Genomic DNA, 27,718 nt, shown 5'->3' on the forward strand with positions numbered 1-27,718 from the left:
GCATGAGAGGGCAGCTCAGTACAGTGAAGATGACAAAGGACAGATAGCACCTGCCATTCTACGTGTCTCCATCTTCCTTCCTCCTTACTTTTCTCCCCAATACTTTGGCACCTGGTGAGGTACAGGACGTAAGGACTGTAAAGCTTAAAAGGAGAAAAGGGAGCAACAATGTGCTTCCCTTCCCCCATCCCTAAGGGGAAGAGCAGTTGCTCTACTTATTCCACATGGCTTTTGCTACCTACTGCTTTGTAGTGAATACCGCAAACTCGATAGCTTCAGAAAATGGAACCACTGACATGCCTTATGTGTCTATGAATTGGCTGCATATGTGTTATTTAATGGCTCTGCCTTTACATGCCATGCTGTTGGGGACTTCGGTTCTCAGGAGCTTTGGTTGACCATGTGTGTCTAATATGTTTCCCTCACATGACTAAGTGGTATTGGCTGTCTCCTGGCCACTAGGATAATGCTGTCAGCCCCAGAGCCTTCTGAATGTTCTGTAAGTTTTGAATGTGGTGTTTCTTGTGGGGTCATAGCTGGAGTCAAAATTGGAGCATTGCCAGCATGACTGCTGTTGCTGAGAGAAATAGGAAAAACCATGTTATTTGTCCCACCACAACTGCCCACCACACTGTCCATTGTGCCTTATGTGAACTTCAAACCCAAAGAGTTGTATTTCATGTCCTCATTTTTTTATACTTTAAAGCTTAAAATACAGAGATATTACATTATAGAGATAAAACCAAATTAGATAGAGCTGTGAGCCTCTCCATATGACTGATAAGCCATAAGAAAAGCATGGGGATGACTATGGTGATATTGTGTTCCCCAATATATTGTGCATCTTAATAAACTTACCTGGGGTCAGAGAACCGAACAGCCACTAGATACAGAGGCCAGAAAATGGTGGCACAGACGCCTTTAATCCTATCACTTGGGAGGCAGAGATCCATCCGGATCTCTGTGAGTTCAAAGCCACACTGGAAACAGCCAGGCATGGTGACTCATGCCTTTAATCCCAGGAAGTGATGGCAGAAAGCAGAAAGGTATATAAGGCATGAAAACTAGGAACTAGACCTGGTTATGCTTTTAGGCTTTTGAGTAGCAGTTCAGCTGAGATCCATTCACATGAGGATACAGAGGCTTACAGTGTGAGAAACAGGATCAGCTGAGGAATTGGCAAGGTGAGGTGGCTGTGGCTTGTTCTGCTTCTCTGATCTCCCAGCGTTCACCCCACTACCTGGCTCCAAGTTTGATTTTATTAATAAGACCCATTAAGATTTGTGCTACAGATGGCAGTCACATATGCATCGATTAGGCATAGTCCATGGCCATGAGTGGCTCCCAGCTACCAAATGTAAGGAAGAGAGGACTTTCCCCAAATGTAACCAGGAGACTTTTTCCCCAATCCTAGGATGTTCAGAGGATTAAATGGCACAAATTTTCTGCCCTATGGCTTTGCCTCTTTCAGTATTTCTTTACAGTTGGGTATGTCGAGTTGTCATTGGTGAAGTTACAGAGAGCTTAGGGCAGATTATTTTGCTCCAAGTTTTTCAATCATGTCAACTTCTGGCCTGATCAAATATTCTTAATTGAAAGAAATCTATAGGGAAGGTGCCTAGCTGAATTGAAAATTACTATTATTATAACTAAATTAAATCCAAACAAATTATACTAAAAATTTGCATAGACATCTAACACCTTAAAGCCTGTAAAATATTATTTCCATTAAATCCTTCACTGGAATTTCCTCAAGTACTCTATTCCAAATTTTGTTTTCAAAAAGCTATAAAAGCTGTCTAAGAAAGTAGCATCCCATAAAGATAGTTGTTTTTTCTACATAAACAGCTGGTTGAATGGATATCTATTTTACTTTAGTTTACTTTTACACCACATAGATCAAGTATATCACTGTATCTTAGGAGAGATATAACAAAATCAGAACTGTTAGAAGTTTTCTAATTCATTCATTAAGAAAGATTAAAAACACTCTTGTGATTTGGTTTATCCTACAAAGATGGATTGGGAGAAACTTCAAGCGTTTGAAGAACTGAATTCTGTTGTAAGGAGAACAAAGGGAACATTGGAAGTGGTAGTTACACAGTTGGTAGAATTTGTTGCAGGCAAATATTTCTAAAAATAATTGTAAACTGTGCATTTGAGTTTTAAAGGTATAGAATCTTGTTCCACCATCTCCGGTAAAGTGAATAATACTCTCACGTAGTTGAAGGTGTGTAGAGTGGTGTATTGCTCATGAAGGCATATACACGGAGAAGCTGCCCTATAGTGGGTCCAGGAGTTTGAGATTTCATAGAATATGTGGGTACAAATTCTTAGATGATTGGGCACATTGATGGAGTTAGTTATTAGATAATTAATTATTGTTGAGTTTTAAACTGATAGCGTTAAACCAGATTCTCTACAACACTGCAAGATTACCTTCATATCCCTCTGTTGTTTGTTTCCTTGACTGCTAGTAAACATAGCATGCATGCCCAGGAAGTGTAGTCTATCTCCGTGTGTATGTTTCTGCCTGCCTGTCTGTCTGTCTGTCTCTCCGTGTGTATGTGTGTGTATGTGTCTCCGTCTCTCTCTCTTTTTTTCTCTCTTTTTTTTTTTTTTTTTTTTGTGTGTGTGTGTGTGTGTGCGTGTGTGTGTGTGTGTGTGTGTCTGTAGAGGAGAAAGTAACAAAAAGACAAAATCAGAATTGGCATTACTCACATGCACTGTGACATTACTGGTACAATACTAGAATGTATTAGTGCCTCAGGCATAAGAACATTTTCAGTCCTTTAAAAACAGATTTTGAGAACAAATGTGGAATTTTTTTCAGTATGGACTTCTACTGTAATTTCATTTGAAAATCACACTTGCTGTGAAATTCTCAAGGCTGAGCAATGAAATAGTGTAATTTTTAGCAAGTGCCAACAATTTCCATGTGAATGGTGCCTTTATTGAACATATTTTAACACTCCTGTGGATTAATAATGTGTTAGCAGAAAAAGGCATGTTGAGCCTGGTGCAATTATCCTTCCATCCCAATTATACTGTGACATTAAATCTTGTGACATTTAATAAGAAAGGCCATTTCACCCATGGCTACCTCTAGTGCAGAGGATTTATGCAGCAGTGTTCCCATAGACAAAATTATGAAAAGAAGGTCTTCCAACATGCTGATATGTCTAACTGCCCATGTAAATTAAATAAGGTGTACCAAAATATATAAATTGTTAATATTATGATTACCTGGTACCTGAGACAAAAGAAAGATGAATTAACCACCCTGGCTTTTATCTGTTGTAAAATAAAACAAATGGAAATGGGTGACTAATGGGATGGAGACTTGTTATGAGAATCAGGACTTTAGCTTTCTGACTATAGGAGGTCTTTACAACTTGGTTCATAATGTATATTTAGCCTATAACATAATACATGGTAACACAAATAAATTTGACATGAACAATAAAATTCCATGGTAGTTTGAAATTGGAATTCTAGCATTTGAGATTAAACTCCTAATCAATTAAGATAATTTTAAGTATGTGTTCGTATACTTAATATCTCAGCAGGTATAGTGCATAGTTTTAGCCAGAGTGACCGTCGAATGCTGATTCTGAATTAATTGGCCGTTTAATTTGAAGCTGTTTGTTTGGCTTCAAGCAATGGGAAGCAGAGTATACCATACTAATGGAAATATTTATGATGGTAAATATTTAGTCTAGTTTTCAGTTTTTCTACACTTGAGATGATAGGAAAAAATAAAATGTGACAGAAAACAAACTATCAAACCATACATCTGAAGGCTGTACTAGTCCCTGAAAGGAAAAGTATTGATTTAGGACACCCAAAACCATGTTTTCAGCCCAAAGGAGTTTTATTTGCCCAAGAGGGACAAATAGGGAATAATAGACAAAGAAAGGAGCTAAAGGATGAGAGAGAATGTAGGGGGTGGAGGGATATTTGTTCCGGATGGACAAGGGAAGGCCTCGGGATAGAGAGGAGGCACACCAATGGGAAAATGGCAGTTTATGAAGGTAAAAGGAGAGACCACACATTAGGATGAGGTGTTTAATTCTAATTGGGTATGTCACTCAGGTGAGCCAAAGGGGGCTATTTATTGCTGGACTTCAATCTTTTGATTACTGGACCTTAGTAGTAAGTCTCAGGAGGAAGAATTGGCCAAATAAGGGAAAAGACCTGGGTGGCTAGCTTAAGAAATATAATAGAATGGGTATTAGCAAGGCAGAGGGAATCAGGGAGAAAGGAAAGGCTGCCAGAGCCATTTTTGCCAGGCCTGGGCAGTCTAGAGTCCCTTCAGTTCTCAAATGGCCAAGGGGAATCTTTTACTTAAACAATTTGTCTTGGTTGCTCTTGGCTTAAAATTTAGAAGAAGAAGAAGGAGGAGGAGGAGGAGGAGGAGGTGGAGGAGGAGGAGGAGGAGGAGGAGGAGGAGAAGGAGAAGGAAGGAGAAGGAGAAGGAAGAGGAGAAGAAGGAGAGGCAGAAGAGAGGGGAGTATTCAAGAGAAATAGGTATATTTAACAAAAATCCAGACTTTTAGTGTACTAAAAGATTCATGTCATAACAGTGTGTCCTATAAGTTGCTTTGATACCATGTTGCAGGTGGAAGTCCCTCTCTGACTTGGAGGTGCTAGTAGCTGTTTGGGATCCTAGACCTGTTCATCATTTGAAAAGCATCTGTCATACTGATGGATGTATTTGTTGCTCATTACCATCCTACATTTTTCCTTCCTGACAATAGAGCCTAGGACTTACTTGTCTCTATCAAACCATGGCTACTGTTTGATATAATTCCATAAATATGGTCATAGACTAACCATTGCCCCAACCTGTATATAATTTTCAATATTTGTGGTGTTTAGAGACAGAGACAAGTAACAATCTGCCTCCTTCTGTGTTTCCATGACTTGCATTTAAAGACTGACCATAGAGGAGTAAAATCCTACCTACTACTATAGACCATTTTCAACAATATGAGCACTTTTACTGTTCTGGCCAAGAACAATGTGAAGGAAATCACATCTTTTGGGTTCTCTTGGCTACAAATCAAAATAGAAGATCTACTTTAAACTGAGTTAAGCAATAAGGAAGCATAAGACAAGTGGCCCACTGCTTCCATGAGTCAAGATCCTACAGTCCTGTCTCTCTGTCTGCTCTACTATAGTGATCATTGTCTTTATCCTGACGTTGCTTCCTTTGTGATTTAGGACAATGTCCAAATCATGCTCCCTTGTTTGTGTCTAGAGGGAAGCTCAGACCTCAATTTTAATTGTTGTCTTCCAGCAGAGGGAAAAGTTTCCTGGATGTCAACAAAACACCACCACCTCCCTTGCTCTTTGTTATCGTGTTGCATACTAATCTTACACTCATCAAAGGGAAAGAAGATGGACTCCACAAAGGTCCATTGGTATAAATTTAGTTCCACCAATTTAACTTTTGCTTTCTTACGGAAAGGCATTAAGATTTATGTAATTGAGGCTAATATTAAGATAGAAACTCCAAAGTTTAACAGGATGGGATAAATATAAGAAAACTGAACAGGAAGAGAATGGAAAGATAGGTATGAAATTAAGGCACTAGAAGGCTAACAGACCACTCGTCTGCCAGAGAGAAACACAAACCAAGCAAAAGAGTTAAGAATACAAATGCTAAATCATGGGCAAGTCAGGAGTACTTCTTTAAAAAATGAGGTCAGTGACCTCATCAGATCCCGATGGTTGGCTATGTTTCCAGTACCAGACAGGATTTTGCCCTTGCTGAGTGGGGCATAAATCCAATTAGATAACTGTTGGTTATCACCTAGAAATGAGAGGGAGGCTTCACCCATGATACCTCAACAATATGACTACTAAACATGAACTAAGCAAGGACAGTATCAATACACACTATGGTAGAAAGGAGAAAACTCATGAGGCCTCACTCCTAGACAAAGAACTACAGGTAAACAAGGGATGCTGATAGTGGAAGAAGCAGTTTCCCCATCGAGGAGCTCCTTAGTTGGTTATCCAGTACCAAGTAGTTAGCCCTGAAATCATGTACACACAACATTGAAATGACTCAGCAGGTTCTATCTATATGTTTACGCATAAATGTGTATGTATAAATTAAGGAGGAAGGTCAGAAAGCTTGGAAACAGAGGATAGGGGAATGGGAGGAGTTGGAAAAAGGAAAGTGAATGGAGGGAAATTATGTAACTATATTTGTAATTCAAAATATTAATTAAAAACTCACTGTACAAAATTCTAAATAATCAAATGTCAATGAATAATAATAAATCAAACATTTACAGAATATTTTTTAATAAAGACACCAATGAGTAGAAGATGGGAATATAGCGAAAAGAACAAAGAAATAGACTGTGCCCTCTTCTCATTAATTTTACTGGAGCAAAAGTCAGACTCAAGAAAGTATCTGACTGTTCCTGTATATGGGTGTATTTCTTCTGTAGGAAAGTGTTAAATAGTGGATGGTTTGTTACAGGTTAAGCAGGGAACAGATGACAACATATTCAAGTTCTTTTCAATCAGTTTTGTTTTCCTGAAATGAGCCTCTTACTGTACATATTGGAAAACATAGTTTGGGATTTTGTTTTTGTAGAAAAAATCTATCACGACATCTCTTTCTGGATTTTTGCTTCTTATTTTGTAATCAAAAGCATGTGCACTTACCAATTTCACAGGGGCATTATTGCAGTCCAAATGAACTCAGGACAGACACTGATGTCTCCTTTCTTAGGCAAGGCACTAGAGCTAAGGAGGCCATATGTCAGTGATCACATCTGTAAGATTTTTTCCATCGACCTCAGATGTAGGAAATTAGAACCACACCCCAAAATGAGTATCATTCCAAAATGCCTGTCTCTTTAACAAATTCAATCCTGAACTGATCCCAGATCTCAAATATTGCAATAAAGAGAAAATATCTACGTTAGAAACAGCTGTCCATGTCTAGCAATGGGACTAAGGAGGAAATCACACAGAGTCTATAGGTCATACTCTGTCTCACAAGCTAACCTATGAGATACTCACTGTCACTGACAACCTTAGGGCAAAGATTTTCAAGAATTTTTTTCCTGGTTTATTTACAAGGAAAGGAAAGGAAGGCCTGCTAGTGAGGACCCAGTGGTATGGTTAATTTTTGTACTAGGTGAATTTGCTATTTGTTTCCCACTATATTTCCTTTGTATCATAATTATAAGCATAGGCACACTTTCTCAAAGCAGGTCTGATTTTAATTAACTCAGCCCTTTATAATAGAAGATTTTATGCCTATTAAGTATAGTTCTTACTGGCTTTCTGGAGATTACCTGGGGCTGTTCATCATTTTCTTAGAATTCACTTTCTGGCCACATTGAAGTTTTATGATTGAGTTTCACTTACAAAAGTGTTGAAAAGGCAAAAAAAAAATCATTCTTTTCAAGTACCAGGTAAGATAGCTGGTTTCTAGAAATGCACACGTATGGATTATGGATGGTGTGCATAGACATTGCCTGGGAGATGGAGTTAAGAAATGGCCTGCCTGCAGGGCCCAAGCAGAGAAGTGATGGGCATATTACTGAGTGCCAATCACAAGCTGAGTTAAGGTGCACCACCAGGCCACACGGATCCCTGCTGTTTGAATAAGTAGAAGCTTTGTAGTACTGAATGGACAACAGTGTTATAGAACTGCAGTGCACTACAAGACAAGTTCCACTGTCAAGTCAATGACAGTACCCCCAGGTTTAAAACACATCGCTTCTAAATTGAGCATCTAACTGAGCATCTAATTCCCACTCCTTAGACCCTCCCTGCTGCATTGCTGCAGTGGTGAACTGAGTTAGTGCACCTTAAACATCCCTTTAACTTTAAGGATGACCTTGTCTTATGAAAGATTTTTCCCCCATCTTATTAAGTAGATGCAGAAATATCAAACATAGATACTCAAAAATCACTTTGGGGCTAAGAAATACATGCATCATATTTTTTTCTTTGATGAAAAAGAACATGTAACAGATTGTATAATGTGATAAAGAGAACAAGTGGTCTGTTGAGAAATCTCTTTAGCTCATAGCATTACTGGGAGACAGCTGATAAAAATGCCTTCATATGTAATCATTAACAGTGGGTCTTTTTAGGATGCTGGCCATCGTTTGTGGGTAAACAAGAATGAACTTACTTCATTGCACAGTAGCATGCAGATCCATCTTCCACTGTTAAAGGGCAGTTAAGAAAATTGCCAATTTCTTTGAATGATCTAGTTTGTAGCTTTTATCACTAGATGGTTAATGTATGAATAGTGGACCTAAAAAAATTCAATATTTTCTCCCCTGCAGTAATATGTTTGTAGTAAATGTGACATTAACCTTTTAAAAGCTTTTGCCTGAGACCAAGAGTCAAATGGTTTTAGCAGATGTTATTAGGCCTTTTTTATTATTTTCATTTTTTTGTAGTGGTGAAACGTGCTTCTGAACACAGCTCAACTGCTGCGCTTTTGCATGATAAATCAGCATAAAATTCTATAATGCAAACTAATCAGGTTTCTGAAAATCCTATTATAATTCATACAAAAATAGTGGAATCTGTGTTCTATATTTGCTTTACATAGATTAGGTAGTCAAGATTTCTTTGTGTCCTAAAGTCCTACATTTGGATTTGGGTACCTTTCATTATTTTGAAAAGTATGTGTTACATTTTACATTTTATAATTTCTCAGATATTTCATAAAACTAATGCTTATGTTTTGCAATAGAAAGGTTTTCACGTTAAAAAATAACACATTAGTTTTAGTAGCAATGCCCACTCATAACTGTAAAACATGGTGAAAGTATAAACATTTAATAATTAACAATTCCTTACTTCTACTTTCAGTTTCTGTAATAACTTCTGTTTTTATCTTATATTGACTAGCTTTATTTACATATTTTGTCCCACCTGAGATGTCAAAATAAATTTATTTCACTAAGTTGTGTCATTAGCTCATAATATCTTTATTATTATAGAGAAAATAAATGTGGTTTTTACATATGTATCCTATTCTATGTCTACTTCATAAAAGGATAACCATTTCGAGAATCTTGGAAAACAAGATTCTTTAAAAAAGTCCTATGCTAAAATGTTTCAACTTCCATTACAACTCTTGGAAGGGAACATGTGAGACCATTGACAAGCATCAGGAGATTCAGATAAAAAATACAATCTAAGCCGGGCGGTGGTGGCGCACGCCTTTAATCCCAGCACTTGGGAGGCAGAGGCAGGCGGATCTCTGTGAGTTTGAGGCCAGCCTGGGCTACCAAGTGAGTTCCAGGAAAGGCGCAAAGCTACACAGAGAAACCCTGTCTCAAAAAACCAAAAAAAAAAAAAAAAAAAATACAATCTACATGTAAAAAAAAATGGAGAATTGGTCATCTGGAATTTTCTGAAAAGGTAATAGAGATAGTAGAAAGAGATAAGAAATCAGGAGATATATTTCCCAAGAGAAGAAAAGGGGAGGTTTTGTTAGCATTCTGTACAAAGTTTAAAAATATGCACACTTTAGAACTACACTTCATCCAGAATTTTATGCTGAATAGGTATTTTAAAAAATTGATACTAACAAAGTGTTTATAACAGGTTTTGCGATATCGGAATTTTCAAAAACAAGAATATGCCATTATACATAGAGATGACCATATGAAGTGTAGTATATTCATTGAGTATAATATTAAAGAGATATAACTGTGAATTTATAAGGAAATATATTATGACATACAAGGCTGTTTATGGCACATATTGAACAAAGAAGACATTTATAAACATTTCTGTCTATAAAAATTACACATATGTATTAGAAAGAGGAAAAATATGAAACAAATGCCCAGTGTGCCTGTTACCTCAGAGTTTTTAGGTTTCTTTTATCACATTTCCATATATATAATATGAAATGTGCCCTTATCTTTGGACAGATTCAGGCAGATACCTTCATACATAAAGAACTCAAGAACATTTTAAAGCATTTTTTTCTTTAGTAAATTTTTGTATGTATTTATAATCATATATGATATATATATTGTATATATTGTATTATGTATTATACACATATATTGTATTACATATGATATATTGTCTACATAATAATATATAAATGTATATATAATAACATTTGGCATATATATTATGTGTGATATATAATACATATATATAATTTTCTATCATATTATATACTCTGTTATTTTATGTTGTAAATGTGTCTTAGTTAGGGTTTCTATTGCTGTGATGAAAACACCATGATCAAAAGACAAGTTGGAGAGGAAAGAGTTTATTTATCTTACACTTCAACATTGCTGTTCATCACTGAAGGAAGTCAGGACAGGAACTCACAGGGCAGGATCTAGGAGATAGGAGCTGATGCAGAGGCCATGAAGGAGTGCTGTTTACTGGTTTGCCTCCCATGGCTTGTTCAGCCCACCTTCTTTTAAAACTCAGGGCCTCCAGCCCTGGGATGGCACCACCCACCATGGTCTGGGTCCTCCCCCATTGATCACTAAATGAAAAAGTGCCTTACAGTTAGATCTCAAAGATGCATTTCCTCAACTGAGGCCTCTTCCTCTCTGATGACTCTAGCTTGTGTCAAGTTGACACACACAACCACTCAGTACAAAATGTAATATGTAATGCACAGTAATATATAATTATATATGATGCATTATATAATTATATACAATCACATATAATATATGTTATTACATAAAATATATTATATATAATACAATATACACAATATATAATGTCATCTATATATAGAAAGATATAAAATCGTCCATATAAAGGTATTTATCTGAATCTGTCAAATGATAAGGCCATATTTCACAATTGGTATTTACTGATTTCTTTCAGTTTTTCATCTTTTATACGCCAAAGTAAAAGAATGATAAGATGTTACAAAAAGTCTAATGATTATATTCTGGGTATTTTACTTTTAGAAACATTTATGCTGTCTAAAATTTCTTGGGTATGTGAATTAAGAGTGCATAAAGGGAGATGGATAACCAGGCTACAGTGCCCTAGAAAAACTAGATACCAATGAGGCCCCTAAGATGGATGCATGGATTGCCTTAGGAAGGGGAAATAGATAAGATCTCTTGGGTAAACTGTGGGAAAGGGTAAAGGGGAGGGGAGTGGAGTAAGAATATGAGGAAACTGAAAGGTTGAGTGGGAGTGGGGGTACGGAGAGGGAGAGCAAAGAAAGAGATATCTTAACCAATGGAGCCATTATGGGGTTAGGAAGAAACCTGGTACCAGGAAAAATTCCAGGAATCCACAAGGATGACCCCAGCTAAGTCTCATAGCATGAGATGGTGCCTGAACTGGCCTTCTGTGTAATCAGATTGGTGACTACCCTAACTGTCATCATAGAACCTTCATCCAGTAAATGATGGAAGCAGATGCAGAGATCCACACCCAAGCATTGGACTGAGCTCCAGAAGGTCTGTTGAAGAGAGGGAAGAGGAATTGTACAAGCCAGGGGGTTCAAGATCATGATGGGGAACCCAGAGACAGCTGACCTGAACTTATGGGAGCTCAGGGACTCTAGACCAACAGACGTGGTCTGTGTGAAACGGACCTAGACCCTCTACATGTGGGTGACAATTATGAAGCTTGGTCTATTTATAAGGCCCTTAGCAGTGAAACCAGGATCTGTCTCTGGTACATGAGCTGGATTTTTGCAAACTTTTCTGTATGATGCAATGCCTTGCTCAGTCTTGATGTAGCAGAAGGAACTTGGTCCTACCTCAGCTTGATATGCTGTGCTTTGTTGACGCCCATGGGCGGCCTTACCCTTTCTGAGAAGTGGATGGGGGGGGTAAGAAGAAGATGGGGGAGGGAATTAGAGGAGAGGAAACTGTGGTTGGTATGTAGAATAAATTTTTTTAAATATTAATTAAAAATAAAGAGTGTGTCCTGCTCTTACAGAGAACCAGAAATTCGGTTCCCTTACCCACTTTAGGTGGCTTGGAACCACCTGTGTGTCCAGCTCCAGGGCAATCTGACACCTTTGGCCTCTGTAGTAGCCTACAGTCATATCTATATACTCACAAAGAGAAATAATTAAAAGTAAAAATAATAAAATATCTTTAAATTTATTCAAAAAGTATGGTTTGCAATCTTTTATATACAAAGGAATTTTTAGTGAATTAGTTAAAACTCAACAATTTTCTAGCAAACAAGAACAAAAACTATTTTTTTTTCTTGACATTACAATCTATCAGAACCTAAGAACCAAAGAAATATGAATGCCATTTTTTAAGGTATAGGATATAACCAAGCTAACTAGCACTATTCTCATTCAATCTGCTTGTGAAGTTCCACAATATAAAATGAAACAAATGTGTAAGTATTGCTATTAAGAAGTAAAGTTATAAAATTATTAATCTTGTGCATTACATATATGTCTATTAAGAAAAAACAAATTAGTAAATACTATTTTACTTTTAAATTAATTTGTCTATAATTGATTATTTAAATATTGAGTAGCTATGAAACTTGTTCTTCATAATCAATAGCAAAGAGTTCAGCAGGGGGAAATCCCTATTATTTAAAGTACTCCTTGGATAGATGATAAAAGTAAGAAGATACTTGAAAGAAAAGAAGTAAATATCTCTGTGAAATGATGAAATCTTAAGGTCAAATGCTGAAAAATAAAGGTAGGTAGAAAGTCTATTTAACATTGTTAATTCTCTACAAATCCATTTGTAGATGTAAAGAGATCTTCATGGAGTTCTGGGGAAGGAAGAATCCTTAGAAAATAAAGGAACCGCCGGGCGGTGGTGGCGCATGCCTTTAATCCCAGCACTTGGGAGGCAGAGGCAGGTGGATCTCTGTGAGTTCGAGGCCAGCCTGGACTACCAAGTGAGTTCCAGGAAAGGTGCAAAGCTACACAGAGAAACCCTGTCTTGAAAAACCAAAAAAAGAAAAAGAAAATAAAGGAACCAGCAAAGCTGGAAACCTGTAGCTTACTACACAACATGTCAGGTTGGAAAATAATCTCTTTCAGGCTTTTTTGCTGGTCTTTGCAATTTGGCTTGTTTCTACCTCTTCCAGGCAGCTCATTTAGTCTCATCCTCTTCCAGGATGCTTAGATTATCTAAGAAATATCTAGCAGTCATTACTGCTTATGCATTCTTGAACAGTGAGTAGCCTACTGAATCAAGTCAGTTTTAGGAAGTTCCTGAAACTTCCGGGTTCCTTACTTCCTAAAATTAATGATCTTTGTTAAGGGATATAATGTTTAACCTCCTTAAAATATACCTTGTCTTAAAGAGCTTTCTTGAAGTAGGACAGTGAGCCAGAATTTTGATCCCATACACTGGTTCTCTTTCCATTCTGACATGTACTGGATGTATTACATTTTTGTTGTTGTGACCAGACCAGACTCTACCATGTCCAAAAGCTAAAGCAACTTTAGTAAGAAAGATTTTACTTTGGCTTATGATTCCAGAGGGATATCATCTATCATGGCAAGGAAGATATGACACAGCAGCATCAGCAAGAAGCAGAGAGATCACATTGTGTCCACATAGAGGAGGCAGAGAGAGAGAATAGGGAGTAGAGGAAAGTCATAAAGCCTTAAAGCCAACCCCTGAGACATAGTTTCTCATGCAACAGTCCACTTCTTAAAGGTTCCATACCAGACCCACCCAAAAAAGCACCACCAATGGGGGAAGAAATGTTCAAATAATGGAAAATAGGGAGGAAACATCATCCAAATCATGACACTGCTCAATATTGGAGTTATAATCAGTAAAATGTAGGTAAGTGGCCAAACATAAAAGGGGCAAATAAATAAGTTGACAACAAAGGTGATATTAAAGCTCTTAAAAACGGTTAAACAATGATTGTCATCAAAAAGCAGAAGAAAAGGAATTAAAATCTAATTGTTCAAATCAGTACAGATTAAAATGTTGAGCAAATCTCCCCAGATCTTCATTGCAAAGAAACAAGGACTGTTAAGCTGTGCTGACATTGTGTGAAATTTGTGCAGAGTGCCTTTGTAAACTACATAAAAATATTTTCTTAAACAAATACTTTGATCTAGTAATTATTGCCTTGAGCAAACTATCAACCAAGTGTACGTGTGTGTGTGTATGTGTGTGTGTGTGTGTGTGTGTGTGTGTGTGTGTGTGTGTGTAGTAAAAGTTAAATACACTTAAAATGGTAATCATTATAATTTATGGGATTTTTTTTCTTGTATATTTTCTTCGTTTTTCACAATTAGCATATGTTTTTTATACAATCATGTAGCTGGAGTTTTCTCCAGTACTGCCCAGGCCCACAGCCACTCAGACCCAAAGAAATACACAGAGGCTTATATTAATTAAAACTCTATGGCCTAATGGCTCAGACTTCTTGCTATCTAGATCTTTAATCTTAAATGAATCCATTTCTATAAATCTATACCTTGCCATGTGGCTTGTGGCTTAACCAGTACTTTTACATCTTGCTTTCTCTGTGTCTGGCTGGTGACTCTTGACTCAGCCTTCCTGATTCCAGAATTCTCTTCTTGCTTTGTCTGCCTATACTTCCAGCCTGGCCACTGGCCAATCAGCCCTTTATTTATTAACCTGTCAGAGCAACACTTTCAGAGCATACACAACAACATCCATAGCACAATCAGAAAAATTGGAGACCTGTTTTCTTGACAGTGTATGCACTAGTTCAAATTTCCTCTATTAAAGATTATTCTTGTAATTCTTTAAAGCAATTAATAAGTTAGTAATGCTAACAAAATTATAATAATCATTGTTGTCTACAAAATAAAAGTATTTGATTATATCATGTAATTTGACTGTTGGAAGTGGAGATTCCAGATTAGATCTAGAAGTTAAGCATTATAAAATAATGAAGATTTTTTAATTTAATTTTTAAACTTTATATGAATATTTTGCCTGCATGTATGTAAGTGCACCATGTGCATGCCTGGTTCATGCAGAGGATGGAAGATGATATTAGATTCCCCTGAAACAGGAGTCACTGATAGTTATATCCACTATGTGAGTGCAAGGAACTGAACCCAGATTCTCTGCAAGAACAGTATAGGATCTTAATCCATGAGCCATCTGCTCCCCCATGACTTTTCTACTTAACACTAAAAGCTCATGATCAATGGTAACTGCCCTCAGCTCTAACATTCACCGAACAACCAAATTATGTGTGTGGAAGGCCATAGAAAAGGTGAGAATGCATCATCTCATGAATTTCCAACTTCTCATCCAAAGCAAAATCTTTCTCAAAACCATTCTCTCTTAGCAACTTGTCATTGTCATAGGCTAAATTTAAGCTCATGCTTAAACGGATCATTGACAAAGAGGCAAGAGATTTCCATTGTTACTTAGAATGATTTTTGAGTCACCGTGGAGCTGGGATGAGTTCTTCCCTGCACAACCACTACAGTCAAGGAAGCTCTAACCTGTACACAGCCAAGGTTCCCTTAGCTAGAGCATGGAAGAAGTTTATTAGGTTGGCCACAAGAGATATCTGACACAAAAATCAAATGTTCTTGTTAACACAAGGAAACAAAACACAATAAAACCACACAACCTTTAATAAAAATCTGTTACCACACCTTTCAAGTTAGCTACATTACTTTATCATTTGTTATTTGGTTGGTACAGTATCAGAAATTGAAAATCACCTTGCCATCTACTCCAGACCACAGGGATATAACTAAAGAGTCAAATATACCTCCCAGGTTTCAAATTCTAATCAAGGCTTCCCAGGTTTTTGTATCTAGCATAAGTGAATTTAGAATATTGAAAGTGATGCTATGATAGGATTCTACTATCTTATAACACAGTTTGGATGCCGGATTAAGAATTTTTTAGTCTTTCTATCACTTTAGTCCTTATTAGACCTAAAAGTTGCTCACATTTACCTTGGTATGTTTCTTCAAAGTTGATGGATCCTGTTTGCTAATTCAGTTAGTCTCTGTCTTTTCCTGGTGAATTGAGACCATTTATATTCAGAGGTATCACTGAAAGATATATACTTATTCTTATGATTTTTTTCTTTTTGGTTATAGTGATTTCATACACATCTTTTGATTATTCTGGTATTGCTTTTCCCTGTGGCCTCTGGGGTTTGTTTATCCTTCTCTTCTGTCTCAAATATTTCTTCTAATATTAACTGTAGAATTAACTTAATGGTCATACATTGTTTTAATATTTTTTATATTGGAAATTTTTTGCTTCTCCTTCAATTTTATAGGTAGTTTTGTTCATTCTGGGTTGTTATAGACCCTTGGAAATTAGAAAAATATTTCTCATTGCCATTTAATAATCAGCTCTTATTCTAATAGATCTGCCTTTATATGAGATTTGGCAGATTTCTGTATTCTTCTTTAGACTTTATTTTTACTGTTTTAATTTTTTATTTTATATTTTTATTTTATGTGCATTGGTGTTTGGCCTGTGTATATGTCTGTGTGAGGGCATTGGGTCTCCTGGAACTGGTGTCACAGACAGTTGTGAGCTGCCATGTGGGTGCTAGGAATTGAACCTAGATCCTTTGGAAGAGCAGCCAGTGTTCTTAATGGTTGAACCGACTCTCCAGCCCTATTTTTACTATTTTAATTTTGGTAGGTTATGAGAAATTTCTCTTCTGTGCCTATTTGGTGTACTGTGGCTTCGTGTTCCTGGATAAGTATTTCTTTTTCTACATTTTGGGGAGTTTTCTTCTTTATTTAGGGTATTAATTGTGTCTTTTCCTGGAATTCTCCTTACCCTATGTCCAACATTCACAGTTTTCGTACTTCATGTTGGCCAAAGTTCTCACATATTCTGTTATTGTGTGTATCATTTTCTTTTATTGGGTTATATCTAGTTTCTCCATGTCTCTAAGCTCCTGATATTTTGCCTTCTCTGCAATTCATTATGAGGCCAAAGAATTCACTTTTAGAATTAGTGAGCTTATAATGTCTTGATTCATCTTTGTTTGGGTTTTGTTAGTATTTATATCTTTATATTGAATTTTATTTTCATATTCTGAATTGTTCTCATTGTTTCAATCAACCATTTGCTTGTGGTTTTGAACTTCATTTTTATCCCTGTCCACTTTTGTATACGTTTATTTCACCTTCGAATGCCAGGAACTCTCTGAGCATGTTTACAATTTTTTTTAAAGACATGGTAGGGACAAGGTCACTTAGCCACTGCTTCAGTCTCACATGGAGCAGTGACAGCAAGTAGGAGCTGAGGTGGGACAGGCAAGGGTCCCAGTCTGGCAACAGCTTTCTTAAACATCACAAAACAATGAACATAGTAGAGAAAGTCACTGGTTTGAGAATGCATAGCTCAGTAGCAGAATCCAGGTTTGAAGATCTAATCCCAATGTCACCCAAAGCAAAGCAAGAGTAGTTCACTTTGTTATCTAATCTTCAGATCTTTTCCAAATCTCAATAGTGTCCATTAAACATTAATAATTTTCTGGTCTAGATCAATCCAATATTGTATATTGTATTTGGTTTCGGGAGTCTTTCATTGTGATTGGTTGATTTTGTTGCTGCTTTCTCCTGTTACCCAGAACATTTTTAGTTGGATTCCAGTTTAGTTTTCCAGATATAAAGCATAATTGTCTTTTTCTCAGTGCATGAGAAAGCAAAGGATACCAGTCTGGGGTTTAAATAATAATGTTAATGTTGATGATTTGATTCAGAATGTGTGTTGTAGCTAGAGTTTTCCTGCCTTGCCCACAGTCAGGACAAATCTTTGTCACCCGCCAGTCCCACAGCCGCTCAGACCCAACCAAGTAAACACAGAGACTTATATTGCATACAAACTGTATGGCCGTGGCAGGCTTCTTGCTAACTGTTCTTATAGCTTAAATTAATACATTTCCATAAGTCTATACCTTGCCACGTGGCTGGTGGCTTACTGGCGTCTTCACATGCTGCTGGTCATGGCGGCGGCTGCAGTGTCTCTCTGCCTCAGCCTTCTGCTTCCCAGAATTCTCCTCTCTCCTTGTCCCACCTACTTCCTGCCTGGCCACTGGCCAACCAGTGTTTTATTTATTGACCAATCAGAGCAATTTGACATATAGACCGTCCCACAGCAGTGTGTTACTAAATTTCTACTGCTATTTACTTTCTATGAATCTTAGTAGGAAATACTTTGGCACAATATAATACTCTGCTTCTCATGGACTGTACCTACTACTTTTGTCTAAATTATTAGTATGATGGTGACAAGTGTTTTCCTACCTGCAACCTACCCATGTATTAAATTTTTTTGTTTTGTTTTGGTTTTTTTTTTGTTGTTTTAATTTTTGGTTTTTTCAAGGCAGGTTTTTTCTGTGTAATTTTAGTGCCTGTCCTGGATCTTGCTCTGTGGACCAGGCTGGCCTGGAACTCAGAGATCTGCCTGGCTCTGCCACCTGAGTGCTGGGATTAAAGGCGTGCGCCACCACTGCCCACCAACCTACCCATGTATTAATTGGCATCCTACTGTAACAGAGATTTCCTTGTATCTTATTGATTTATTTATTTGTATAGTGATGCATTCCTAGATATTTGTTTACTCTCTAAAATGCACTTTAATTATTATTTAGACATTCAAATTATCCTGGATTTTACTAATAGAAACTCCTTCAAGCTTTAAGAAGCCATGTGTGTCACCTTTCCAGCTATGGTCTTTGTATCCAAAATAAATGACATAGGCACTCTGAACTACAGACACGTTGATCAAATGGAAAATATTTCAACGTGTACAGCACTTAACACTATCTCAAAATCTCAAATCCTAGCAGCGTGACCACATGCTAACAATCCTGGCTCCCTAAAGATATTCAAAAATACACACTATTTATTGCTTTTTTGACAAAGATATTTCCGTAGAAATCAGAATGTGATGCATGGCAGTTTTATTCTTTCTTCTTTTTGTGTTGTATGCATTCATGGAGTTCTAGAACAAGACAATGTTGAATACTATAACAACTTGTAGATGCCTAGCAACAATTCTCTGGAGTATATGTGAGAAGTTTTTGTTTTGCTTCTATTCTCTTCTAAGTGTACTTATTCAGAATGAACATTCTCCTGTGGCCTTAAATTAAACCTGGTTCTGGCAATACTTGCAAACACAGCTCTAAACAGAAATGCATTTGGTTTTCCCTGCCCTTCCCTCACTGAATACCCTCTTAGCACTTTTACCTTACTTTCTAGTGCATATCACAATTTGCAATTAGATAATTATATGTAATTATGTGTAATCATGTATAATCACCTCACACTACAGGACACTAGATACTAAGTGTATGAGGCCAGGGGCCAGGTCTCCCAATTCATTCAACACTCAGTGGAGTGCCTGTTCATAACAGCTGCTTTCGAAAGAAAACTAGTGTGTCCAAAAGGTATTTATAAGGACATAAACCCGCATGGGCATTGTACTGTATTCTCCAGCCCCTAGAATTGTCACAGAAAGGGGAAAATTATGCTGATTGATGAAGAGAACAAATTAAGAAATAATTTGCAGTTTGAACAGTTTCTGTGATTACAAAAAAGAGATATCTTCCCATATTTTCTGGCACACTTTGGTGTGCTGCCTCCAACATATAGGAACATCATTGCTTCCCAGAGAGTTACAAGGTGACATTATTGTATTGTGTGTCATTGTCATTGTCTACGTTAGCATCTAGGACTGTATTCCATCACTGAGTTGGCTTGCAATGTTATAAACCTTTTGGATGTGAAATCAAGCAAATTCCTACACATTCTCTCAGAAAACCGTAACCTCTGCTACCAGCGACAGTGGGGAAGGAAATTTACTAGGTATGATATATGGCCTGTCCGCCCTGATACCTATGTGATCCACCCCACCTCTGACACAGTATTTGTGTCACACTAACATTTTGCAAATTGTCACCAGTTCATCCACCTAGGCTGTGCAAAGGATTGATAAGTGGTTTGTCTCAAGTGAGCTTTTCCAGGCAATTTTAATTATCTATTCTGAGAAACACGTGTGTATCACAAATACTTATAAATAAAATGTGCTATTTTATGTTGTAAAGAGTAATTAATCCTTTAAATCACTCATTCATTCACACCATCGGGTAGTTAATATGACTTCAGAGACTGCAGCTGCCAGGCACGAAGCAAAGGGTAAATCCACACTGGTGACCAAAAAGGAATGGTTCTTCACTGCACAGAACTTGAAATCCACTGACAATGATAGAGACTTTCAGAAAAAGAAAATAAAGTATTCCTGGCTATTAATCAGTTTTAGTGATAGAAAAAAAGAGTGTTCTGAGGGATGATACCAGGAGGGCCCTGTTTTCACTTGGGTGCGCAGGAAATCATCTCTGAAATAAAGAGGTATGGTACGTTGAGGGGAAGCTGGTTGATTTGTCTTTGGTTGTTTGTCTTTCTGATTAGGTTTACACAGCAGATATTTTTCTCTTAAAGTTTTAAAGGCTGGGATGTCCAAACTCTAGGAGCTGACAGATTCAGTTATTGATGAGGATTGGAGGAAAACCAGTGTTCTCACTGCATAAAGGGGAGGAACAAAGTGTGGGGCAGGGAAGAGAAAGACAAATAATGAGTTCATTTGCTATTTTTCTTGTCACTGTAATAAAATACTTAAAGAAGGAGAATTAGTCTCTTACAGGGATGAGCCTTTTATTAGTAGTCCAATGCACAGTGCTCACCCTTGAAACCGCCAATAAAAATGGACTCAGTATATTGTATTTACATATATTTGCAATATACATGTGTTTATAACAATGATCAGATAAAAGTAGTCTATAAAATTGAAGGGGGGCACATGGGATTAGGAGCTCATGGAGTGTATCAGAAAAGGCTTAGAGGGGAGAAAGGGATATAATTCTATTTCAATTAAAAATGTATTAAAATAATATAGAAATAATAATACTAAAAAGAAACAACTTATGGGAGAAAGACTTATTTGGAATCATGGTTTGAGAGCATATAGCATATCATGGCAAGGAGGGCATCATAGTTTGTGGGTTTGTCGGCAGGAGCAAAGGAATGCATGCATACATCTCTGTGGATCATGAAACAGAGAAAGACTGAAGCAGAATAGAGGACATGTTAGAGCTCTTAAGTACACCCCAAGTCCAATTATCCACTTCTTCATACAAAACCCCACTTCCTGAAGTCTTCAAAACCTCTCAAAACAATGCCACTGACTTCAGATTAAATGTTCACACCAAGAACCTGTGGAACACATTTCAAATGCAAACCATAGCAATAGAGAAGGAGACTACTCCTGTGTCTCCTCCTAAAATTAGATTTTGAGTTGATTCACAGAAGACAGAGACTAAAATATTCATTGTGGAGGTAGGGACAGCCTGGCATATCCACAAAGCAGATGAAAAGTCCATGTGCTTAATGCAAGAGGCAATGTCTAGAGCTAGACAGACATCTAGACTGGAGAGGTATTATGCAGAGTCTTGGTGATATGGGAAGAAGTTATAGTTCTACACTTTACTGAGGAAATTTAGAAATCATTACTGATTTTAACCAAGACCACCATATTCTTCTGTATTTGAAGGTTCTATACTTACTTGCAAAGAATTTATTCATAACACCCTAATCAACTCTTGTGGCACTTTTGTGGTCACATTGATGCATATTTACCCAGCTGATATGGAGCAAGGTGACATTTGTGTTCCTTCTTCAGTGCTCAGGTTTCAGTGTTTCCTGATCAATTCAGTGTCATATTTTCAAACATTTGTGCTTTTTAATTTTAATTTTGTTTAATGTTCTATTTCATACAGTCCTCCATTATAGCATCGGAAGGCTGTCTGATGTTCATGAGTGCAATGAAGAATGATATGCCTAAGAAAATATTTGGCATCAAGCTTTGCCCAGATGTGCATTACAGTCTGTTAGCCATGACCTTGCCAGTAGCAAACTAAATATATATTAAATAAGGTACCTCTAAGCAAAGTTATTAGTTGTTTAATCTACTGCACTAATTAGTGGATGAAAACATTGTGGCCAGAGGATCTCAGGTACATATCTGTATTTCCCCTCTCAGTATTGGATAAGTACTTGCTAATTCTTCATATCTTATGGTAGTTTTTCTAAGACATAACTACAGAGAATATTGAGAACTACATACATATATTAAAATCGTCATCTGGGCTGCAATATGGAGTATGGACAAGAGAAAAAGCTAGACAGCCCCCTAAGTCTAAGTAGATAATATGAAGAAGATGAAGGCAACCTGTATGGGACTTATAGTGGAGATAGATACAGAGAGACAAATTTAAGGGTCTAGAATCAACCAGATATAAAGACTTTGGATAGTTTCTTTGGGTCCTTTTCTGACCTTGTCATTTGCCATTTCACATTCCCAGAATATCCACAAAGGTTCACTGAATATAACTTTACATTATGAGAGAATGAGATATGCTTATAACTTAACTATCACATATACATATGACCATTTAAATCCTTAGAGCATGAGGTTGATACTATTTCATTTAGATTATAGCTGGCTTTACTTTGTTAGTGAAGTTTTAATTCATTTATTCTTCTGACATATGTTTAATGTCAAGATTAATGGCTCTTAATGGCTACTAAAACAGTCTCTGTTAGGCACATCTTCTTCCATAACTTATAATCCTATTATTAACCATCCTGTGCTAGCACAGATTTGTCCTGTAATCTAGCAACCATGTACAGAAAATTTCCTCCCCATCATCAAGTTAAAAGATTCTTTCCTCTCCAGAGTGGAAGGTTTAGTACATTAATAAAAATAGTTAACATTAGCTACAAATGTGACAGCTATGAAGTACCCATCTTTTCTATTTTTAATCAATTCAATTAATGCTCCATCCCTTGATCTGAGAGGTTTCCAAAAAGAAAGTAGCAACTGATGAATGTTTTGGTCACTAATCATCAAGATAAAAAAATAAAGAACTTCAAATTAAATTTAAGAACATTATAGTTACAAAGATTGAATATTAAAGGCACAAATATGAAACATTTTACATTAGCACAGAACTGACTAGAAAAATATAGCCATAAGGAGAAATATAAGTGAACTTACAGCATAGATGGTGTTTACCTCCTGAAATTGATGTTCCTTTCTGGTTCAATTCAATGTTGTGGAGATGTTTCCTTCAAATGCCTATATTCTGGAAAATACACCCTCTCCCCCCCCTAGTGGTTTGGAATTTGAACCACCATATCCGACAAGATGTTTCATCTCTTCTACCCAGGATTAACCTGGAAAAGTTATGTGGACCAACGCTGGCCGAAGAAGCATGAAGACTAGACTTGTGGGGTAAGTTTTAAGAAAGATTGTCCACTGATAAATATAAATGAAAAATCCACATCTCTCAGTGTGGGATAATATGAGCCAGTGTGACTGAGATGTGGACACTACTTAGAGCTACTTCTATGGAAGTATGGGACAAAATCTAATGCCCCAAAAGGTGTGTTAAATGACCAAGATACTAATGATTCTGAATCATTGAGTTAACTAAACCCACAGATGAAAATTGTTATCTGCATATTTTAGTTATTAGTTTTTAAGTTATTTTGGTTTGAGCTTGCTATGACTTGCTGGCTAAAGCATCCTGCTATGAGTCACCATTTATGATATGTCTTTTTCGTATTTTATTAATGCAAAAATGCACATTTGTACACTTGATTGACACATCAGAAAAGATGTTGCATCTTACAACTAAGAACATCTTTGACTCAGAAAATTTTAGCAAAAGTAAGACTAATTAATTGGCTACAAATCATTGAATTCCATCCATGAATACCTTCTAGCAAGAAAGGTTCATTGGACATGAAGGATGTGCTGTGAACTCATAACGTTTTAGGAAAGACAAAGCATGAAGATAAGTGTCATACACAGCAGTATTTAAATAATGATAGTTACTGTTAACTGCTCTCAGACCACCAATGAAGCAAAGTAAACACCCTTTCGGGAAGTATGCAAGGTGAAGTCATTTGAAATAAGTTTATAAGGACCTATTAGACAAGTTGAATTCATTAGTCTAAGCAAAGAAAGAACTTCTCCAACAAAATCACAGGACCAACAGTGACCTCAGTGTCTTTCAGGGACAAGGAGGACCCAAAAATGGTAAAATAGAAGGAGATGGGTTGGAATGTACCCTTACCACAGGTTTCTTCTCCCAGGTTTTCCAAAGTGTGTGTGTGTGTGTGTGTGTGTGTGTGTGTGTGTGTGTGTGTGTATTTACAGTTAGGGTTTAGGCATACACATGTTACACAATGTATGACCAGAAGGCAGACAGCAACCTCACATGTCTCTTTTTGCTTTCAACTTTATTTAAATCAAGCTCTTTTTTGTTGTCCCACACTGCATACACCAGACTGGCTGTCCCCCAAGCTTCCAGGGATCCTCCTGCCTCAACACCTTCCATACAATAGTAGGAACGGTGGGCTTACAGGCATACTGCTGCATTCTGCTTTATTTGAGTTCTGAGGTTTGAACTTGGGTCTTCATGCTTGCACAGGAAGGGCTTTACACAGGAAACCATTTCCTCAGTTCTTCAGTTCTAATTTTTGAATCTTGAAAGTTATCACCTTTCTCTTCACATTTCCATTAAAATATAACAAAAGCAGGTCCTGATCAATCAACTGTCTTTAATTTGCCCCATAACAGTTCTTCCAAGGAACTTAAGACAACATAGTACATCATTGAAAACTGCAGCCAAACACTCATAGTCATAATAACTATCAGGAAAGTCAAAATAATTCAATTCTTTTACATGCCACCTCAGGACAGTTATATGACTTCACCTGGCATTCAGCAACCGCTTGGAATAGTCAGGATTGTTTTAATTATGTGGTAAATGATTGCATGTATCCCTTGCCCAAGGTAAACTAGAAATCAGAAACTAGAATTTGCCTCTAGGTCTGTTTTACTCTCATACCCAAGTTTATATCCTGCATAAAATATTGCCTCCCAATTTCATTGAGGCTGATTCCATGTTTGGCCATGCTGAAATAGGTTTAGAGGTATTTTCCTCTTTCTTTAGATTTGTTCTTTAAGCAGCACTTTACTTGCTCTGGTGTGCTATTTCCATCATACTATATGGAGACTATTCATGAGAAATATCTAATATTTATTATTAGAAAATAACCTATAATCTGTAGATGTAACCAACTGTCTTATTAAATAAGAAACACAGAACCAATGTAAAAGAGAAAGCCAAGAGGTCAGAGCTCAGAACTAAAATCTCACCTTTCCTCCTGCGGTGGTCCTAGCTCTCCGAAAGAGAGCTACTTCCTGTGTGTTTGTCTTTAATATAGTCTTTCTGTTCTGCCTTCTCATTGGTTATAAACCAAAACACATGACTGCCTTGTCACTGCCTGTATGTACAGCCCCCCAGATCTTAAAGGCATATGTCTCCAATGCTGGCTGTATCCCTGAACACACAGAGATCTACCTAGCTCTTCTACCAAGTGCTGGGATTAAAGGCGTGTGCCGCCACCGCCACACTCTTGCTATGGCTCTAATAGCTCTGACCCCCGAACAACTTTATTTATTAACATACAATGAAAATCACATTTCAGTACAATTAGAATACCGCCACAATAATCCTGTTTTATTTTTTTTTAATTACTGAATAGCTACATAAAGTTTCTTAAACCCCAATTGATCACAAAGCCAGTTACTTTATATCAACTTAAAGTATTTACTGTTCTCTGGGCCAAATTTCAACCCACAAAGAACAGAGTGCTGAGTCTAATTGGGAATAATTTCACAGATGCATCATGAAGGGTATAGATTTTATTTTATTCTCTACGAGTCACTTGTCACAGAGGTACCCTGGATTTCAGAAAGGTTTTTGTAGCTATACAGATTAAAAGTACAAGTAAAATAGAAATGCATGAACCCATCTATCTTCTCCTTTCAAATAATTTAAAACCCAAGTCATGCACTTCAAAGCTTTTTTGAGTGTAGATCAGTCTGAAACACCAAAGGCCACAAAATGCCATAGAAGTGAGAGTGGATGGCTGACCTTTGAGTCAGTCTAGTCTGGCCACACTTACTCTGACCTATATGGTTCAGTCCTTTTTACAACAGCTTTAGAATTCCTTTGCATGGAATGCTTTTAAGTAACTACCCAATGGCCGAAACAGTTCCCCTAACCAATCAGCGCTTACCGCATTGAAAAACATAATGGTACTCACACAGCATGACTATTTAAAAGGTAAAATGAAAACATAAAACAGATAAACACCTGAGGAAGAATTTGGTATTAAACACTAAATCAAAGCCAACTGCATACTGGTTCGTATTTTACATTTAGAAGAAATTCACTAACAACCATTTTCCTTGTCAAGAAGGATCTTTAGATCAGTGTTGTAATTAAACACATGACATACGTATTCCAAAGTATAGCTCATCAGTTTGTAATTAATTTTCTTCTTTGTAATCTTCAGACACTGACTCTTCTTTCTGACTCCCATTTAAATTCAATAATGCTTGCCCATTGACTCAAAATTATCTTGGTCATATGACAAATATACACTGAAGAAATTAATGAGTATAAATATAGCCATGGTACCGTTTACTTTTTGCTCGAAAGGAGGTCATGTAAATAAGACACCACACTGGATAACAGAAAACATCGGGCATCTGTGCCTGAATATGTTTGTGGATATATGTATGTATAGGTGTGTGCCTCTGTGTGTGTGTGTGTGTGTGTGTGTGTGTGTGTGTGTGTGTGTGCTGTCTGTCTGTGTCTGTGCTTGTTTATATGTTTTCACTACAGGGATTTAAAAATTGAAACTGTGGCAATATTTGTGGAAAAATCCAAAGCAATTTCATTTTGAAGGGAACAATTTTCAGCTCAAGTGAAACTAAAATAAAGGGGTTAGGAAAAAGAAAAAGATAGAATTGGAAAGGAAACAGAAACTTGGTCATGACGAGAATAAAAATATTTTATCAAGTACTGTAACATTTTCCTTCTTTTGTTGCTATAATGGCAGTGGATCCTAGTCATATCAAGATATTTTTGAATTAAATAATAAATATATAAATAATAGATTCAAAACGATTGGTCTTGTTCTAAACTAAGCCCTCCATGGATCACTCCTGCTGCTCCCCCATGGACTCTGCTCCTCCTCCTTCATCCCACAACAAGAACCTTTGCATTCAGCAGTACAAGTGTGTTTATCTGACTGTTCCTTTCTGCTGATATTACAACATGCTTGCTAAGTAGGAGTCAAGGTTTCGCTATCATTCCACAACAAGAACGTTAAGGTAGGATAACATGTTTTGAGCAGTATATTTAGATTGGGATAAAAGCGTTGCCAAATAAGAAATGTTTATTAGAAAGTGTTTGAAGAGAACACACCGTTCTTTGCAGTTCCTAATCCTTTCTCTTATTCAGGGACCAAAAAGCAGGGATATATTAAGAAAAACACAATTGTCCCTGTCTTCCATCTATGACTGCTAATAACAGGTCAGTGAGGGATGTTAAAACAGCTGAATATACATGGTAAGAATTAACCCTGTGTCTCTTTACAAAATGTATTCTGTGAGATGATAACAGTAAAATTATTTCACAACCAAATATGTTCACTTTTAATCACTGTGGAGACTCTTGGAGCCCTTATTTTGTAACATATTGGCACATATCTGCATGCTAATGAGGTGGGGTCAGGACGCAGGAGACACTATGTTCAAGGTCTTCAGGACCTTAGTGGATCATGGAACACCACCTGTACACTTTTTTCTTCAAG

General features: G+C 36.9%; 1 protein-coding gene across 4 annotated transcripts in view; it reads left to right on the forward strand.

Moving 5' to 3' along the window:
- The window catches only part of B3galt1 (beta-1,3-galactosyltransferase 1), a 577,829-nt gene that overhangs the window by 314,894 nt on the left and 235,217 nt on the right, over positions 1-27,718 (forward strand). For 3 of the 4 annotated variants that reach the window (XM_037204848.1, XM_037204847.1, XM_028882019.2), the window contains exon 3: positions 23,209-23,273. The exons of the other annotated variant lie outside the window; for it this stretch is intronic. The gene's annotated coding sequence lies outside the window, so the exon portion shown is untranslated. The remainder of the gene's footprint in view (positions 1-23,208; positions 23,274-27,718) is intronic. 4 annotated transcript variants of the gene reach the window in all.

This window comes from Peromyscus leucopus, chromosome 4 (assembly GCF_004664715.2).
Source record: "Peromyscus leucopus breed LL Stock chromosome 4, UCI_PerLeu_2.1, whole genome shotgun sequence".
Lineage (NCBI taxonomy): Eukaryota > Metazoa > Chordata > Mammalia > Rodentia > Cricetidae > Peromyscus > Peromyscus leucopus.